This window comes from Bufo gargarizans, chromosome 3, assembly GCF_014858855.1.
Source record: "Bufo gargarizans isolate SCDJY-AF-19 chromosome 3, ASM1485885v1, whole genome shotgun sequence".
NCBI classification, from domain to species: Eukaryota; Metazoa; Chordata; class Amphibia; order Anura; family Bufonidae; genus Bufo; species Bufo gargarizans.
Genome location: NC_058082.1, coordinates 298,335,457 through 298,355,683, shown reverse-complemented (window position 1 = coordinate 298,355,683; position 20,227 = coordinate 298,335,457).

The following is a 20,227-nucleotide window of genomic DNA, read 5'->3' as shown; positions in this document are numbered from 1 at the left end:
GGATTCTTTCGCTTCTAAATATATATATATATATATATATACATATATATACATGTATACGCATTTCAATCTTAAATTTTTTTCTGGTCAAAGTGGATAGAGTCGTATTTTAGTACAACAAGAAAAATATATTCTCAGTGCATTTCCGCAGTTAATTGTGGTGAAAGCGTTTAGTGGCCTATTTCAGTACAAAAATAAATATATATTCGTCGCGCTTTTAGGGGTATTTTAATTTCCATTTCATTGGTTTAGTTCAAGTACAAGTATGTCAGACAGAGAAGTGCTAGGCCATGCACAGAGGAGTGGCAGAGACCTGAATCTTTTTGGCGCAAGCAGAGGTCGCAGCAGAGTAAGAGGTTGTGGCAGCAATAGTCGCAGCGAGAGGCCTGAGCTCCCGGTGCCATTTAGCGGTTGTGTCTTGACCAGCAACCCTGCATTTATTGATTGGTTAACTCGGTCATCCATGTCATCCCAAGTGACATTAGACACCCCCAGCCAACAGTCGGTGGGTTTTTCAGACACAACTCTTAGTTGGCATGGTCCGGGAGCAGGCCCTGTGCCCTCACCTGTCCTCAACCTCCCTCTTGCCTTTTCTGTTCCATCACCATAAGAAGTACTACATGCAGTGGGCTCAGCTTCACTTTTCAGCGAGGATGAGCTACTAGAGGACAGTCAGCAGCTACTGCCCAGCCAAGATGTGGAGGAGACTTCCGCCACTTCCTCCGCTAGGCAGGCAAGTAGTGATGAGGAGAGTGGCACGGGAGCTTGTGTTGCAAGTGGTCAGGCTCCTGACCCAGAGGCCACTGAGGAGGACATCAGTGATGTGCAGACACTACTCGATGATGATGATGAAGCCGATCGCACTTGGGAGCTGGGTGAAGAAGGGACTTCGTCATCATCATGAGAATGGGGTGGCAGCTTGCCTGTCAGGCAGTGGCTGAGTCAGCAAATCGCTAGCGTGGCCAAGAGTCAGCAGTGTGGCAGCAGTGGGAGGTCGGGAGCCAAATGGGCACAGGGTAGACCACCTGCTTTGCAGCAGCCTAACTGTCTGGAAAGGAGTGGTGCATGGGTTCACCAAAGCGGCAGCAGTCAGCCAGGAAGTAGTGTTAGTGGGAAAATCAGGTACTCGGCAGTGTGGCAGTTTTTTGTGAAGCCGCCGGGGGAGGTCAACATGGCCATATTTAGAATATGTGGGCAGAAGGTGAAGCGTGGGCACGCTGCCAATGTTAGCACCATGGCCCTGCGTCAACATATGCAGAGTCACCATAAAGTGGCCTTGGAGAACCTTGGCTCCGATGTAGTGGTCCAGGCTGCCGCAGCTACCGTTACAACACCCAGTGGAATGCACCCAGTTTTAGTCAGTCAAGGCTCCACCACCTCAGCTGAAGGGAGCTGTCTGTCAATCCCATCTTCGGCTGGTCCAGATGCTCCTGCTTCTACTTCCTCATCAGTCATTCTGTCAGCAATCGATCACCGAAGAGATTGCCAAGAGACAACAGTATGCGTGCAGGCATCCAATGGTGCAGGAGCTGAACGTGCTCCTGTCCAAGTTGCTGGTGCTTCAGTCCCTCCATTTCCAAGAGTCCACCTGCACCTTTCAGAGAACTGATGGCTTGTGCCAAGCCAAGGTGGAGAGTCCCAAGCCGTCATTTCTTTGTGAAAAAGGCAGTACCAGCCCTGCACACACATGTAGAACAGAAGGTGGGCCAGTCCTTGAGCATGTCGGTGTCTGCCAAAGCAAGGCAGCGCTGACGTGTGGAGCTGTAACAACGGTCAGGAACAATACATGTACTTTACGGCCCACTGGGTGAATGTGGTTCCTGCACAGCCACACCAGCAACTTGGACCGGTCACGCTGCTTCCACCTCCACGTTGTCACACCGTTGGCCCTGCAACAATGTGCGCCTATGCCTCCCCATCATCTACCATGTCCTCAGCCTCCACTACAGGGAGTCATAGTGTCCAACCAGCATGCCACATGTGCAGGGCTTGGCAGTATCACGCTGTTCTGCACCTGGTTTGCTTTGGCGAACAGAGTCACACAGGGGAGGAGCAACTCTGTGTGATGCATCAAGAAATCGAATCCTGGCTTTCTCCGTGCAACTCAAAATCGGAACCATGCTGACTGACAACGGGAAGAACATGGTGCCGGCTCTGCATCAAGGAAGGCTGAGTCATGTGCCCTGCATGGCAAACGTATTCAATCTGGTTGTCAAGCGGTTCCTTAAGTCTTCCACCCATCTGCAAGACATCCTAAAAATGGGCAGGAAACTTTGCATGCACTTTACTAACTCGTATACCGCAAAACACACCCTCCTTGTGCTGCAGCGGCAGAAAGGCACCCCCCAACATAGGCTGATATGCAACGTTTCCACCTGTTAGAATTCCACCCTCCATATGTTCGACCAACTATACGAACAGAGATGATCCAAGCGGATAGGAGTACTCCACTGTGTAAATGTCAGCTAGTGGCAGCTCATGCGTGACATTTGTCGTTTAGTGTTGAACGAGCACCAAAGTGCTTGTGTGCTCGAGTAGAACACTTTGCGATGGTCAGGTGTTCTGCCGAGCACCCAAGCACAATAGAAGTCAATGGGAGAACCCTAGGCACCCCCTGCTCTGAAGAGGGGAGGGTGTCGGGACTCTAGTTTGGCTTAGGAGTCCCTGCTCTGACTCCATATATAGCTATGTCCATATATGGAGTCAGTGCTTGGGGACACCCCAGAGTATTTAAATCTAATTTAGCCTGTATTTCAGAAAAGTATTAAAAATAAATAAATACAAGACTTCTACTGTACTTCTACTGAGCCCTATACAGTAGAAGTCTCATATTTTTATATTTTTTTGGTGACTGGCTATGCAGCTATATGGTGTAGTGGTTTAAGTTTTGGGCTGTGATGCAGAAGCTAAATCCTGTCACAAAATTTTTCAGAAAAAAAAGGCTAAACTTATTTATTATTTATTATTATTTTTTTCTAGTAATTACACATTTATTTTGTGCCATACATTTTCTACAATTGCTAAAAAATATAAAATATATAAATCTAATTTAACCTCTATTTCTGAAAAACTTTGTGATGGAATTTGAATTCACAGCTTCTGCATCATAGCCCAGAACTTTAACCATGACACTATATAGCTACACAGCCAGTCTAAAAAAAAATGTAATATTTTCGACTTCTACTGTATATGTATCAGTAGATGTACAGTACAGTAGAAGTCTCATTTTTTTATTTATTTGTTTATTTTTTATTTTTTTGTAACTGACTATGCAGCTCTTATAGCTGAGTGGTTAAGTGCCTTGCCTCTAATGCAAAAGGTTGTGAGTTCAAATCCTGGCAGGAACCTTTTTAAAATACAGGCTAAATTAGATTTAAATACACTTGGGTGTCCCCAAGCACTGATTCCATATAGGGACATAGCTACATATATATATGGAGTCAGAGCAGGGACTCCTAAGCCTCAGACTCACACTGAGGGATTCCCTCACTGTACAGTGATATTCTGCATTGAAATAGAGGCTAAATTAGATTTAAATACACTGACTCGAGCACATGTGGTGTTCAGCCGAACTCCGCGATGTGCCGAGCATAGCGATGCTCAAGCCGAACTGGTGTTCGGCAGAGCATGCTCGGTTAACACTACTGCTGTTTGCTCAGGCCCTTTGAGGACGCCACATTATTTTTTAATCTCCAGGACTACAGGATGAATTACGTCATTTCAAATGGTTTTTCTACTCAGCTGACAGGACAGGAGGAGCAGGAGCAGCCAGAGGAGCTACAGGGTGATGAGGAAGATGAGACAGAGGACCCAGACACACTGTGGCAGTATGCAGTGGAGATGGAGGCAGGGAGTCCCTCCGAGTCACTTGCACAGATGGAACAATGCATGCTCACTTGCTTGCGTAGTGACAGCCGAATTGTCACCATTCGGGAGAGGGATGTCTCTCCATCTTGTTGGACCCTCGCTAGAATGGAGGCCTTTTTTACACCCACTGAGAGGGAGGACAAAGTGAACTACTACAGAGACATCGTATGTAGTAATTGTAGTGTTGGGCTCGAATATTCGAATAGCGAATATTATTCACGAATATTGGCACTTCGAGAATTCACGAATATTTAGAATATAGTGATATATATTTGGAATTTCTAATATTCTAGATTTATTTTTCAACAGTAACCTCCCTTCTTGCTTGTGGGCCAATGAGAAGGCTGCAATGTCTTTGTCTGAGCTCAGCAACATCCCTAGCAACCAATAGTAAAGTTGCCTACCCCTTACTATATAAGAACCTCCCCAGCAGCCCTTGTATGCAGTATTTTGCAGATCTGAGAGAGACAGCAGTGTTATTGCTATGCTCTCTGCTTTCCTGTGTCGTTACATTAGATAGTTAGCATATATATATATATATATATATATATATATATATATATATATATATATGTATAATACAGACAGTTAGTGGGAGATAGTCAGTGTAGGTTAGATAGTGATATATTGTAGCTGATAGGTTCCAGTGCAGGGTGTTAGGTAGTGTGATAGATTCTGCTGTCCATACATACATGCTGCATACATAGTGCTGTATGTATGCATGTATATATGTATGCTACATACCTACATATTTCTGTGATGTCACAAGTTCACGACAATACTTAGTGCAGTATGGAGGTGCATATAAATTACCCAGAATAAACTTGGAGCTGTTCTCTGATAGGGAGGTACCCAGCTCAACCTCCAAGGACAACACAATGCTGGTTTAGAAGAGCTCATTTTGATGACAAAATCGTAATAATGATTTGAAACTGTTCTAGAGGCAGGCTATTAAAAGTCAGTGACTAATTTATCATAGGTGTTTTGTCTGGTATTCCACGTTCAAGAAGTGAGTCAGTAGTACAAGGGTTGAGTTTCTTCCACATGTTTAGGTATGCTTGTGTTGAAAGAATATTTTTAACTATTCTTAGTGGTTCTTTCCCTTTAATGTAGTAATATTTCTTGTTAATTTAGTGATCTCTAGGACCTCATTGTTCATTGCAGGTCACATTCCAGAGTGGTTAGCTCAGGATATGTGTACTGTACACCGGAGACCTTTTAGGAGTATAGAGTTATAAAGGAAAGATACATGTAACAGAACTTTAAGCTCCAAGGAAGGTAAGAAGATGTCTGTGACTTTGTCTCTTTGTATTCACCATTGGGTATGGGCCATGTTGGGGCTAGGAGCCGGCCAATGAAGAGCTTGCCCGTTGAATATAGGTTGTTATATTTTTTTTTTTACTTTGTATGTGATCTATCTGTATGTCTTTTATTACTGTTCCGTAAACTTTATTCACTTAGCCTTTATTAGGCCTATTTTATTCTGATATCTTAGAATTGATTGTGAAATAATGTTCCTTTTGTTTTCCTTAGAACCCTGGTAAAAGGCTAGCTGGTAGACTAGGGAGACTGTAGTGTCCTCCAGGTTTCACATGGGTCTCTTAGAAGGGAGTTAAAAGCAGGACTCCTTTAATCAAGGATGCCTTATCTATCCACCTGCTTAATTCTATTGCTTTATAATAGGATTGTTTGTCAGGTTGACTCAACCCTCCTGAAGTTTAATGTGCTGGCCTTCACAAAAAATTGTATATGGTGCTTCAAATTCACAAGAGTTGCAAATTTAGAAGCTGAATTGGAATCATTTGCATAAAATACAATATTTTGAGGACAACATGGGATTTCAGGTGTTTTTTCCTCCCAATCCATGACATGAGATGTAAATTACATGCCTCATCCCTGATCCATGTTTTCTGGCATTATAGCAAAATTAGACACTTCTGGGATTCGATACACAAGACCATGACCTCAATCTTTTCATTTCCTATCCCAAATACTCCAGGCTTTTTTTTTTGCTGTTACTCTCAGATCTACCATAAAGGTTGCTTAATAAGTCCATAGTCCGTCATTTGGTGAGTGCGGCCAGGGCCTGTATACCAGTAAGATGGAATTCACCTATCCCACCATCTGTAGACCTTTGGATACGCAAAGTAGAGGACATCCGGAGAATGGAAGAGCTATTCTAAGAAACACTCACAAAGTGTTTAACACTTCGTGAACTCCGTGGTTTGTGTTTCAAAACACCCCAGAGTATCAGACCTTACTGGCGTGATTCCATTTCACATACTCACTTTATCTCCTTATACCTACACCATACCTCTTGACTCCCCTCCCCAGGTTGTTGGTTGTTTGTATCTCTGTACTCTTAAGTATACAAGCACTGTTTGAAACCACCCAAAAATGACTCAATTTTAGAAACTACACCCCTCAAGGTATTCAAAACTGATTTTATAAACCTTGTTAACCCTTTAGGTCTTCCACAAGACTTCATGGCAAATGGGCATAAAATGTAAGAATTTCAATTTTTTTTGAAAATTTTCCAATATAATCAATTTTTTCCAGGAACAAAGCAAGGGTTAACTGCCAAACAAAACTCAATATGGGTTGCCCTGATTCTGTAGTTTGCAGAAACACCCCATATGTGGTCCTAAACTACTGTTTGGCCAAACGGGAGGACATAGAAGGAGAGAACGCCATATGGTTTTTGCAAGGCAGATTTTGCAGGACAGGTTTTGTTTATACCATGTCCCATTTCAAGCCCCCCGTTGCACCCCTAGAATAGAAATTCTAAAAAAGTGACTCCATCTAAGAAAGTACACCCATGAAGGTATATAAAACTGAGTGTACAAACTTTATTAACCCTTTAGGTGTTCCACAAGAGTTAATGGCAGATGGAGAACCAATTTTGGAATTTCTATTTTTGGGAAAATTTTCCATTTTAACCCATTTTTTCCAGTAATAAAGTAAGGGTTAACTGCCAAACAAAACTCAATATGGATTGCCCTGATTCAGTAGATTGCAGAAACACCCCATATTTGATCCTAAACTACTGTTTGGCCAAACGGGAGAACAAAGAAGGAGGGGAACACCATATGGGTTTTGGAAGGCAGATTTTGCAGGACTGGTTTTGTTTATACCATGTCCAATTTCAAGCCCCCCCGTTGCACCCCTAGAATAGAAATTCCAAAAAAGTGACTCCATCCAAGAAAGTACACCCCTCAAGGTATTCAAAACTAGGTTTACAAACTTTGTTAACCCTTTAGGTGTTCCTCAAGAGTTAATGGCAGATGGAGAAACAATTTAGGAATTTCAATTTTTGGGAAAATTTTCCATTTTAACTTTATTACTGGAAAAAATGTGTTAACAGCCAAACAATACTCAATATGGGTTGCCCTGATTCTGTAGTTTACAGAAACACCCCATATGTGGTCGTAAACTACTATTTGGCTAAACGGCAGGACATAGAAGAAGGGGAACGCCATATGGTTTTTGGAAGGCAGATTTTGCTGGACTGGTTTATTTACACCATGTACCCTTTCATGCCCCCTGCTGCACCCCTAGAGTAGAAACTCTATAAAAGTGACCCCATCTAGGAAACCACGGGATAAGGTGGTTGTTGTTTTGGGACTATTTTAGGGTAAATATGATTTTTTGTTGCTCTGTATTACACTTTTTTAAGGCAAGGTAACACAAAATTTAAATTCTAAAATTGTTTCTACATTCTCTATTTAGTTTTTTGGAGTTTCTAGTCTAGGCTACATCAGGGGGGCTTCTAATAGGACATGGTGTAAATAGTCCAGTAGTCCAGTCCATCAAAATCTGCCTTCCAGAAACCATATGGTGTTCCCTTCGTTCTATGCCCTGCCGTTTGGCTATATAGCCATTTATGACCACATATGGGGTGTTTCTGCAAACTACAGAATCAGGGCAATAAATATTTAGTTTTGTTTGGCTGTTAACCCTTGCTTTATTACTGGAAAAAAAAAGATTCAAATGGATTCAAATTTTTGGGCACCGTTTTTATTTTATATTTTTAACGCTGTTCATCCGAGGGGTTTGGTCAAACGTTATTTTTATAGGGCAGATTCTTACGGACGCAGCGATACCTAATATGTCTACATTTTAAAATGTATTTAGATTTTACACTATATTATCATTTTAGGAACAAAAAAAATATTTTAGTATCTCCATAGCCTGGGAGCTACATTTTTTTTTTTTTTGGGCGACTATATAATGTAGGGGCTCATTTTTTGCGGGATGAGATGGCTGTATTATTGGCACTAATTGGGGGTGCATATGACATTTTAATTGCTCGCTATTACACTTTTTGGGATGTTAGGTGACATGTTTTTTTCTTTTTTTTTAACGCTGTTCATCCGGGGGGGTTGGGTTAAATGTTATTTTTATAGAGAAGATTTTTACGGATGCGGCGATGCCCAATATGTATGGCTCTCAGACTTTGGAGACACTAAGCAGGCATCCTCAAACTGCGGCCCTCCAGATGTTGTAAAACTACAATTCCCACCATGCCCTGCTGATAGCTGTAGGTTGTCTGGGCATGCTAACAGTTATAGTTTTACAACATCTGGAGGGCCGCAGTTTGAGGATGCCTGCACTAAAATGAAAATTTTTGGAAAAAAAATTGTTTCCGTGTCTTCAAAGTCTGAGAGCCATAGTTTTTTATGTTCTCTAGGGGACTGTTGGGGATTATAAAAATGTTGTACTCCATGGAAATGTGATACTCCCCGAAGCAATCTATAACGCAGAGGCCCGGATAATCGGGGCATGTGTCACATTGAGTGGTGGTGTCCTTCCGTATCCCCCTCCTGTGACACGCTTGCACTTTTTTGGGGTTCGTCCCTTCTTTTCAGTAGGGGGGACCACACCTGGAAAATGTTGGCCAGGGATGATCTGGGCGCCTCCAATTCCCGAGGTACTCCGGCCTGCTCTTTCCCGGCCTGAAAAAATCAGGTCCTTGAGGACTGCCTCATAGAATTGGAGGAATGTCCCTGTGCTTCCAGCGCTTCGGGATAGTACAAGAGCGTTGTACAAGGCATCCTGTACCAAGTAGACCAACAATTTTTTGTACCATGCCGGGGTTTTGCTCATGGCATTATATGGCTTGAGGACTTGATCAGAGAGATCAACTCCTCCCATATACCGATTGTCGTCGACGATACAATCAGGCTTGAGGACTGTTGCTGCGGTAACTCGCACATGGACAGGGGTGATGCTGTTACTGTGGATTGTGGACAGTATAAGGACATCCCTCTTGTCCTTATACCTGACCAGCAACAGGTTTCCACTGGTAAAGGCACAGGTCTCCCCCCTGGGGATAGGTACCTGGAGGGGGTAGGTAGGGAGGCCGCGTTGATTTTTCCGCACGGTCCCACAAGCGGACGTGGATCTGGCGGCAAGGGACCTAAACAAGGGAATGCTAGTATAAAAGTTATCCACGTACAAGTGGTGACCCTCATCTAGCAGTGGGTGCATAAGGTCCCACACGAGTTTCCCGCTAACACCCAGAGTGGGGGGACTTTCTGGATGTTCAATACGGGAATCTCGCCCCTCGTACACACGAAATTTGCAAGTGTACCCTGAGGTACTCTCACAAATTTTGTACATTTTCACGATATACCGCGCCTGCTTAGTGGGAATGTGTTGGCGGAAACTGAGTCTCCCCTTGAACGCAACGAGAGACTCATCAACCGCAACCTCCCTTCCAGGTACATAGGCCTGCGCAAATTTGGCCCCAAAGTGATCGATGACCGGCCGTATCTTATACAGACGGTCATGGGCAGGATCACCTCGGGGGGGACATGCTGCATTATCTGAATAATACAGACATTTCCGGATGGCCTCAAACCGGGGGCGCGTAATGGCCATACTGTAGAGTGGGGTCTGGTAGAGGACGTCCCCACTCCAGTATTGCCTGACACAGTTTTTTTTTCACTAGATCCATGTGCAGCACGGGGCCCCAAAACGTCCTCATCTCGGCTGCACTGACCGGTGTCCAGCCACCGGGTCTAGCCAAAAAGGAGTCCGGGTGCTGAGCAACGAACTGTTGGGCGTACAGGTTTTTCTGCTCCACCATCAGATTCACAAATGGGTCACTAGGAGGGGCTGGGGGGCAAGTGGCAGGGGTGGGTATAGGGTCTCACAGCTAAGTGCTGTGGAACCCAACCACCAGAGACAATAAATCAGATAAAGTGTATATATTTTTTTTCCCTAACTAACTTTTCCCTTCTATCTCTGCCTAATCGTGCCTCTCCCTCACTGACCCTAACCTACCTGGAGGGTGATGGGTGCAGGAGAGTGATGGGTGCCGACGGGGGGATCGCAGGAGCTGGTGCTGGATGGTGCTGGACGATGCAGGTGCAGTAGCAGTAAGAGGAGGGGAGAGAGGCGCGCCGGGAGTTTGAATCTCCCGCCTCTCTCCAGCACCAAGAACAGCACTAATAAGCACCACGGCCAGCACCGCCTCCCCCAAATGCTCGGACTCACCGTACTTTTCCGGTTCATCGGGTCACCGGAGACCCTAATGGACCGGAAACGCAGCAAACCGCAGGTCTGAATTGACCTGCGGTTTGCTGCGATCGCTGATGTGGGGGGTCACATGACCCACCCCGGCGTTGTGACAGGATGCCCGCTGAATGATTTCAGCGGACATCCTGTTCTGATTAACTGCCAAGCGCTGCAATCGCGTTTTAAAGTTAGGATGTACCGGTACGTCCTGAGTCCTTAAGGGGTTAAAAGGAAACCTGTCATCAACTTTATGCTGACCTCACTGAGGGCAGCATAAATTAGTGACAGACATGCTGATCTCAGCGGTGTGTCACTCATGAGCCAAAAGTAAGTGGTTGCTGAGAACCAGCATCATAATCATTACAGCCCAGGCCTTGAAAAGAGTCAAATCTACATGAGAAGAGTCATGTTTATTCATCATCTCCTGCACTTCCCATCTACCTGCTGATGATTAGCAGTTCTCTCCTAGAGAGAAAGGGAGAAAACTAGGTAGAAGACTGTCAGTCATCAGCAGGTGGGCAGGAGAGCAGGAAGTCATGAATAACCATGACTCTTCTCAGGTGGCCGGGGCTCTTTTCCAGGCCCAGTCTGCAATGATTGTGATGTTGGTTTTTGGCAACCACTTATTTTTTACTTAGAAATGACAGACCGCTGAAATCAACCCACATGTCTGTACTTTATACTGCCATTAGTATGGGCAGCATAAAGGTGATGACAGGTTCCCTTTAACAACTATGTAACTCTATGTAACTGTGAAAAGGAGTGGGGAGTAAACCCCTAATCAGGAATATGCACAGGAGAGAATAACATGTTAACCAAGTGCAACAAGAGCAACGGCGACACCCTCATTGCAACAAAGGCCTAATTTGCAAATTAAGAAAAGCATCATAACTCGGGAATGGTGCCTCAGATCAACAAAAGAAACCATTCATTTTAATCAGGTGAACCATAGCTATATTTCTATGCAAACAGTCGGATAGGGAGGTCGCTGGTGACAGATTCCCTTTAAAGGAGTTATCCGAGACTAAAAAAATCTCTCCCGCATGACCAGGCCCCTCACACTGAATCAACTTACCTGGCTCCTCGCTCCCTGCACCGTTCCTAGTCCCCGAACTGCCGCTGCTGCTTCTCCCTGTGCACTGATGAAAACATCCGGTGTCGGGGGGGAGCAGCCAATGGCAGGCAGTGATGGCGAGAAGGCTCACTAGTGTCACCCGCAATGCTAGGCAGGCTTGTCCCCTTCACAGCCTGCCATTGGCTGCTCCCCCCGACACCGGATGTTTTTATCCATGCATGGGGGGAAGCAGCAGCGGCAGTGCGGGGACCAGAAATGGTGCAGGGAGCAGGGAGCCAGGTAAGTTGATTCAGTGTGAGGAGCCCGGGAATAACCCCTTTAAGTAGACTCTCCCTTATAACTTCTAGACTTTTCTGACTTGAGGATACACTTCTGGGCAAAGTGCCACTTGCTTCCACAATACAAAGAGCTGAAAGTCCCCACCAATTTGCAGTGGTTTGTCCTCAGTTCCACCAGAAGACCACAATACAATGACATGAAGATACATCCTTATCTGAACTTCTTTCTCTGATACGCCTGTCAATATTAGTGGCCAAAGTAACTAGCCTATTCAGAGAGCCATATGGGGAAAATGGCATCATGTATTCTTCAACCTGATCAGAGAGATCCAAATGATATAAAATATGGAGATTGGTATCATTTCCATCATTAGCAGCAACCTAATGTCTAAAATCTGCTGAATATTCCTCAACTGTCCTGGACCTCTGTTGCATGGAACGAAGATTGTCTGCAACTGATGAGGCAGCATCTGGGTCATCATATAAGCTGAGAGAAAGGCAATTACTTTTCAAACTCAGGACCCCAGAGCTGCAAGGTACCAGAGCTAACCACTGAGACACTGTGCCGCCATACAGACAATTAACAGGAAAACAACAAACTTCAAAGCTAGCAGCAATGAAGGGGCTAGAAGGACTACAGGTCTGCTTACACATTTACAAAGCCCACTCTATACCTGATAACAAGTAGAAAGCATGATCAGAGATTGATCAGATATTAAAGGTAATCAATGGCTGCGAAACCCCTTTAACAATAAGTAACAATAATACATTTTAAAGCCATGTACCGGGGTGGGCTTCCCAGGATACAGCGAAGTCACGAATGAGGAAAGCAACTCCAACACCAGCTTTTGCCAAAACAGAATTTTACTAAAACATGGTAATAAACACAATCACAAATGCTGAAAACATAACATAAATGTACATACACCCAGCCTGAAGAGACCCTTGTGCTGCACAGCACGGCGCCCTCCGATGGATGCAGGAAGAAAATGCAGTAATTTACCTACTGGCGGGCACAACTAAACTGCCACACCTTACCTGTTATTACCTTAAAAAAACCTGAAACAATTTGGGTGCGTGGTACGGGCTAGCCTGCGGTGTAGCACAACAGCTTACAATCTTACAGTACTCTACAGTACTCCCTCTCCCATAACTGGTCCTGAGTATTCCTCCTGAGCAAAATGCCAACCTGGCTTGAGTTTGTGGGAAGTTTATCAGCTCTCCAATGTCACTTTAATTTATGGAGTCCTTGTAGTGTACAGTAGCAATACTTGCGGCCTGACACAAACAGAGACACTAACTAAGTAACTACAGGCCTGGTCTCAGTCTCTAGGCGCTAACACTGTGATGTGGTGCATGCACAATCTTACTGACCCGGGTCTGCTTTGCATCCGCTGGTGACTCTGAACAGAACAAACATCTCTCCAACAAGCATGTGGTACCACAGTGTATGTTGCTTTGTTCCTCTGCTCTTATCAGCGCTCCTGGCCGCAATCTTCCTTTCTCTGGACAGGATCAGGGTCTTGGACATGATCAGCTTCACTCATCTGCATCTCTAGTATCTGAGGGTTGCTCTCACACCTGGATGCCGTCAGACTCTCTGGTCACACAGCTACTCAGTCTCAGCATCTTTAGATTGCTGCCTCCTCTTCTTCTCCATGCTCTGAAAACCACACCTCTTAGGAATATGAAAATATATGCAGTCTGTTAGCTGTGTCTTGGAAACAGTGGCATCTTGTGGCCAAACAGCAGAATGTCAATCCAGATCATTTAACTTCATTCAAACACAATGTTCAGACAATGAAAGCTGTTTCCCCATCTCACACATTGAAAATTGCTGCTTGAAAATATTTAATAATTTTGTGTAGTCATTGGTTACTGAGGCATATACAATGTAGTGTGGGTGTTCTGATGATTCCTTAATGACCACAATCATCCTTCGGAACGATTATAAAGTGTTAATGTTCTATATACGGTACAACTATAGAAATGATCATCTTACAATAAATCATCACGTCAAAATGTTAGTTTACAGAGGCCTGCAGCGACTAACTTGTAACAATACAGATATGCATTAAGGAATCCTCCATGAAAACAGCTTCTTCATGTTTTACTAGATCTAGTGGCGTCGCAAGAGGGGGGCGAGGGGGGCGAGGGGGGGAATCGGACCCCCCTATGTTGTTCTTTGCCCCACCGGGTGCTCCCCCGATGATTCTCCCAGGTGAATACTAATGAGCGCTTCCATTATGGAAGCACTCATTAGTACCGAAGGACCAGGAAGCAGTAAACACTCTGTACTTACCACTTCCTGGTCCTCGGCTGTCGGCTGTGCAGGGCTGCGCACAGCTTGAGGGCGCTCTGTGACCTTATGCTGTGCGCACCAGTTCAGAGCACAGTCGACTGAGGAGAGAGAAAATTGCAGGCGGCGTCCGTCCAGGAGCAGGAGAGGTAAGTGTTTTTTTATTTTATAAAAAATGTGACTGCTGGGGGCATAATGGGGGCTAATTGGAGGCATATGGGGGCTAACTGGAGGCATATGGGGCTATGGGGGCTAATTAGAGGCATATGGGGGCTATGGGAGCTAATTGGAGGCATATGGGGGCTATGGGGGCTAATTGGAGGCATATGGGTGCTAATTGGAGGCATATGGGGCAAATTGGGGGCTAATTGGAGGCATATGGGGGCTAATTGGAGGTATATGGGGGCTAATTGGAGGCATATGGGGGCTAACTGGAGGCATATGGGGCTATGGGGGCTAATTAGAGGCATATGGGGGCTATGGGAGCTAATTGGAGGCATATGGGGGCTATGGGGGCTAATTGGAGGCATATGGGTGCTAATTGGAGGCATATGGGGCAAATTGGGGGCTAATTGGAGGCATATGGGGGCTAATTGGAGGTATATGGGGGCTAATTGGAGGCATATGGGGCTATGGGAGCTAATTGGAGGCATATGGGGCTATGGGGGATAATTGGAGGCATATGGGGGCAAGTTAGAGGCTAATTGGAGGCATATGGGGCTAATTGGGGGCTAATTGGAGGCATATGGGGGCTAATTGGAGGCATATGGGGGCTAGAGAGGCATATGGGGGCTAATGATGCATAATGGGGGCTAATGATAGGTATCATGGGGGCTAATTAGAGAAACAATGGGGGCTAATTAGACTATTAGAGGCATATTGGGGCTAATGAGGCATATGGGGGCTAATGAGGCATATGGGGGCTATTGAGGCATAATGGGGGCTAATTAGAGACATAATGGGGGCTAATTAGGCATATGGGAGCTAATTAGGCTTATGGGGCTAATAAGAAGCATAATGTGAGCTAAAGAGGCATAATGGCTTATAATGGGGGCTAATAAGAGGAATAATAGGGGCTAATGAGGCATAAGGACTTATAATGGGGGCTAATGAGGCATAAGGGCTGATATGGGCGCTAATGAGAGGCATGGGGGCTGATATGGGAGTGATGAGAGGCATAATGAGGGCTAATGAGAGGCATAATGTGTCATCCACAGATTCCCCCATAACAGTGTGTCTTCCACAGATCCACCATAACAGTGCGCCTGCGCACTGATGAGAGACAGAAAGAAGGGGAAAGAATCCGCGGAAGCAAGCAGAGGACGGCACAGCAGATGACTGAATAACTTATTTTGTAAGTAAATTGTTTTATCATAAATGTATCCCTGCATGCCGCAATTCTCTCGTATTTTGTAATCTTATTTATATATACTTATTTTGTTTTTGCCCCCCCATTTTTGACTGTGGTATCTTTGTGCCCCCCTATATATTGTTCCTAGAGTCGCCACTGCCTAGATCTCTAAGCTCTTATGAAGAGGTGTATATTGGAAAGAAGTATTTTCCTAGGTTATTTTACTTTCTTTTCTTCTGCATGGCAGAAAGATTTCTAGCTATGTACACAATAACAGTAGAGATGAGAAAAGTTTTGAAAAATTTGATTCAGCTGCTTTGCTGAAGTTCAACAAGCAATTTGATTAGTTCCAAATTCATTTGTCTCTAGGGTTGAGCGAACCCGAACTGTAAAGTTCGAGGTCGTACCGAACTTTAGGATTTTTTGACCCGGGACCCGAACATTTCAGTAAAAGTTTGGGTTTGAGTTCGGTGTTCGGCGATTTAATGGTGCTGTTTGAAAGGCTGCAGGGCAGCCAATCAACAAGCGTTTAACTCATGTGCCCTTAGAAGCCATCACGGCCATGCCTGCTAATAACATGGCTGTGATTGGCCAGTGCAGTTTGTGACCCAGCCTCTATATAAGCTGGAGTCACTTAGTGCCGCACATCACTCTGCTGTTACTAGTGTAGGGAGAGGATGCTGCTGCTGTGAGGGAGAGAATAGGAGAGAATCTATCTGATATCACATCACAACTTGTTGTTATTAACTCTTCGATCTACAGCAATTTTGTTTTGTGGGTGCAGTGCAACATTTTTGTACCCTGCCCTGAGCCCAGTGACACAGAAAAATACGTTTTATCTGTCTGTTAGTTAGGTGGGGCGTCGGCGGCCATTTTGTGCAAGTTTAGTGCACCAGCACTGCATATGTGCCAGGGACAATTATTTTACCCTGCTCTTTTAGTTCAGTGGGCAACATATACCCATTTTTTAAGTGCACCTGCACTGCATATGTGCCAGGGGAAGGGAAAATAATATAGGGAAGCTGTCTGTGAGTTCAGGAACCCAGGGGGTGACATTAAAAAAACATTTCTGTAAGGTACAATCCAAGTAAATCCATCTGTTAGATTCTGTGGGGACAAATTATAATTTTTTTGCTAAAAAGTACATTTGCGCCCTGCACTGCATTTGTGATACATAGTAACATAGTACATAAGGCCGAAAAAAGACATTTGTCCATCCAGTTCAGCCTGTTATCCTGCAAGTTGATCCAGAGGAAGGCAAAAAAAACCTGTGAGGTAGAAGCCAATTTTCCCCACTTTAAGGGAATTAAAAATTCCTTCCCGACTCTAATCAGGCAATCAGAATAACTCCCTGGATCAACAACCCCTCTCTAGAAGCTATAGCCTGTAATATTATTACGCTACAGAAATACATCCAGGCCCCTCTTGAATTTCTTTATTGTACTCACCATCACCACCTCCTCAGGCAGAGAGTTCCATAGTCTCACTGCTCTTACCGCAAAGAATCCTTTTCTATGTTTGTGTACAAACCTTCTTTCCTCTAGACGCAGAGGATGTCCCCTCGTCACAGTCACAGTCCTGGGGATAAATAGATGATGGGATAGATCTCTGTACTGACCCCTGATATATTTATACATATTAATTAGATCTCCCTTCAGTCGTCTTTTTTCTAAAGTGAATAGCCCTAATTTTGATAATCTTTCGGGGTACTGTAGTCCACCCATTCCAGTTATTACTTTAGTTGCCCTCCTCTGAACCTTCTCCAGCTCTGCTATGTCTGTCTTGTTTACAGGAGGCCAGAACTGTACACAGTACTCCATGTGTGGTCTGACTAGCGATTTGTAAAGTAGTAGGACTATGTTCTTATCACGGGCATCTATGCCCCTTCTGATGCAACCCATTATCTTATTGGCCTTGGCAGCAGCTGCCTGACACTGGTTTTTGCAGCTTGGTTTGCTGTTTATTAAAATTATTAGATCCTTTTCCATGTCAGTGTTACCGAGTGTTTTACCATTTAGTATGTACGGGTGACTTGCATTATTCCTTCCCATGTGCATAACTTTACATTTGTCGGTGTTAAACCTCATCTGCCACTTATCTGCCCAAGCCTCCAATCTATCCAGATCCCTCTGTAGTAGTATACTGTCCTCATCAGTGTAAATTACACAGTTTAGTGTCATCTGTGGAAATTGATACTTTACTATGCAAGCCTTCTACAAGATCATTAATAAATATATTGAAGAGAATAGGGCCCAATACTGACCCCTGAGGTACCCCACTAGTGACAGTGACCCAATCTGAGTGTGTACCCTCTGTTTTCTATCATTGAGCCAGTTACTTACCCACATACAGATGTTTTCTCCCAGTCCGAGCATTCTCATTTTATATACTAGCCTTTTATGTGGTACAGTGTCAAATGCTTTGGAGAAGTCCAGATATACGACATCCATTGATTCGCCGCTGTCAAGTCTAGAACTTACCTCCTCATAGAAACTGATTAAATTAGTTTGGCATGACCGATCCCTCACAAAGCCATGCTGATATGGCGTTATTTGCTTATTTCCGTTGAGATGCTCTAAGATAGCATCTCTCAGAAAACCTTCAAACAGTTTACCCACATCAGATGTTAAACTTACCGGCCTATAGTTTCCAGGCTCTGTTTTTGGACCCTTTTTGAATATTGGCACCACATTTGCCATGCACCAATCCTGTGGGACATTCCCTGTCAGTATAGAGTCTGCAAATATCAGAAATAAGGGTCTGACTATGACATTACTTAATTCCCTTAGGATACGGGGGTGTATGCCATCCGGTCCTGGCGATTTGTCTATTTTAATCTTTTTAAGTCGCTGATGTACTTCTTCCTGGGTCAGACAGGTCACTTTTAATAGGGAATTTATTTCTACATTCTGCATGTCATCTGACAGTTTATTTTCCTCAGTTAATACATTGGAGAAAAAAATATTTAACAGCTTTGCTTTCTCCTCGTCGCTCTCTGCGACTCCCCCCTCATTACTCTTTAAAGGGCCGACACCTTCAGATTTATACTTTTTAACATTTATATAATTGAAGAACATTTTAGGGTTAGTTTTACTCTCTTTGGCAATTAATCTCTTAGTCTCTTGTTTGGCCGCTTTTATTTGTTTTTTACATGTTCTATTTTTTTCCTAGTTTTTCAGTGCTTCCTCGCTACCCTCCTCTTTTAGTGATCTAAATGCTTTCTTTTTGTCATTTATTGCTTTCTTTACAGTTCTATTTATCCACATTGGTTTCTTTTTGTTCCTTAACCTTTTATTACAATACGGTATGTACCTCTCACAATGAGATTTTACAATGTTTTTAAAGATATCCCATTTTGTGGCTGTATTTTTATTTTTGAGGACTTTGTCCCAGTTAGTTAGGCCTATGGCCTCTCTTAGTTGGCTAAATTTAGCTTTAGTTTGGTATTTTTGTTCCTCCCTGTAGAAACGCTCTTTTGAATGATAATTGGAAGGTTATTACTTTATGGTCACTATTTCCCAGGTGTCCCCCAACCTGCACATCTGTTGTTCTGTCAGGCCTATTGGTTAATACTAAGTCCAGTATGGCCGTCCCTCTAGTCGGGTCCTGAACCAGTTGAGAGAGGTAATTGTAATTGTCTTTGGTTATTGCCAAGAACCTGTTTCCCTTATGAGATATACAAGTTTCAGTTTCCCAGTCTATATCTGGGTAGTTGAAGTCCCCCATAATAACCACCTCATTATGATTTGCAGACTTGTCTATCTCGTTTAGTAGTAGATTTTCTGTGGACTCTGTTATTTTAGTGAAAGAAAATCAGTTAAATCCATCTGTTTAATTGTGGGTGAAAAAAATCATATTTTTTTTCCCATAAAGTACATTTGCGGCCTGTACTGCAAATCAGATTTTGTGCAAGACACTACATTTTCAGCCTTTGCTGCATTTGTTACAGTCCAATACAAGCGTTAAATGCTGCTGTTATATTCTGGTTTTAAAAAAAGACCCATTTTGTGCTAGATACTACATTTGGGGCCTTTGCTGCATTCGTGAAAGTCCAGTACAAGCTTTAAATACTGCTGTTATATTCTGGTTTAAAAAAAAAAACACCCATTTTTTCTTAGATACTACATTTGGGGGCTTTGCTGCATTTTTGACAGTCCAATACAAGCGTTAATTAACTGCTGTTATATTCTGGTTTTAAAAAAAACACAAATTTTGTGCTAGATACTACATTTGGGGCTTTTGCAGCATTTCTGACAGTCCAATACAAGTGTTAAATACTGCTGTTATATTATAATTTAAAAAAAACACCCATTTTGAGCTAGATACTACATTTGGGGCTTTTGCTGCTGTTCTGACAGTCCAATACAAGCGTTAAATACTGCTGTTATATTCTGTTTGAAAAAAAAAACACCCAGTTTGTGCTAGATACATTTGCAGCCTTTGCTGCATTTCCGACAGTCCAATACAACCAGTCAATACTGCTGTTACATTGTTGGTTGACAGAAATTTTGTGACCGTGAAGTAATTGTATAAAATTTGCCTGTCACCCTGTTTTGTGACCTCAAGAAATGTTTCCTCTTTATGACACCACCACCGCAACTTAATTGTTGACTATTGGTGGTTACATTGTCGCCTGACATAAACCATCTGTTAGTTTAGTGGGTGAACGCAAAGAATGAAGAGAGCGTCCAATAATGGACCAATGATCGGTGCCAGCTACACGCACAAGTGAAACACCTTCCTCAGGTGCGAGTAGGCGACAGAACCTTCAGCGTTATTTGGTAGGGCCGAATGTGGCTCTACGAATGGTGAGGCCAGAACAAGTACAGGTGATA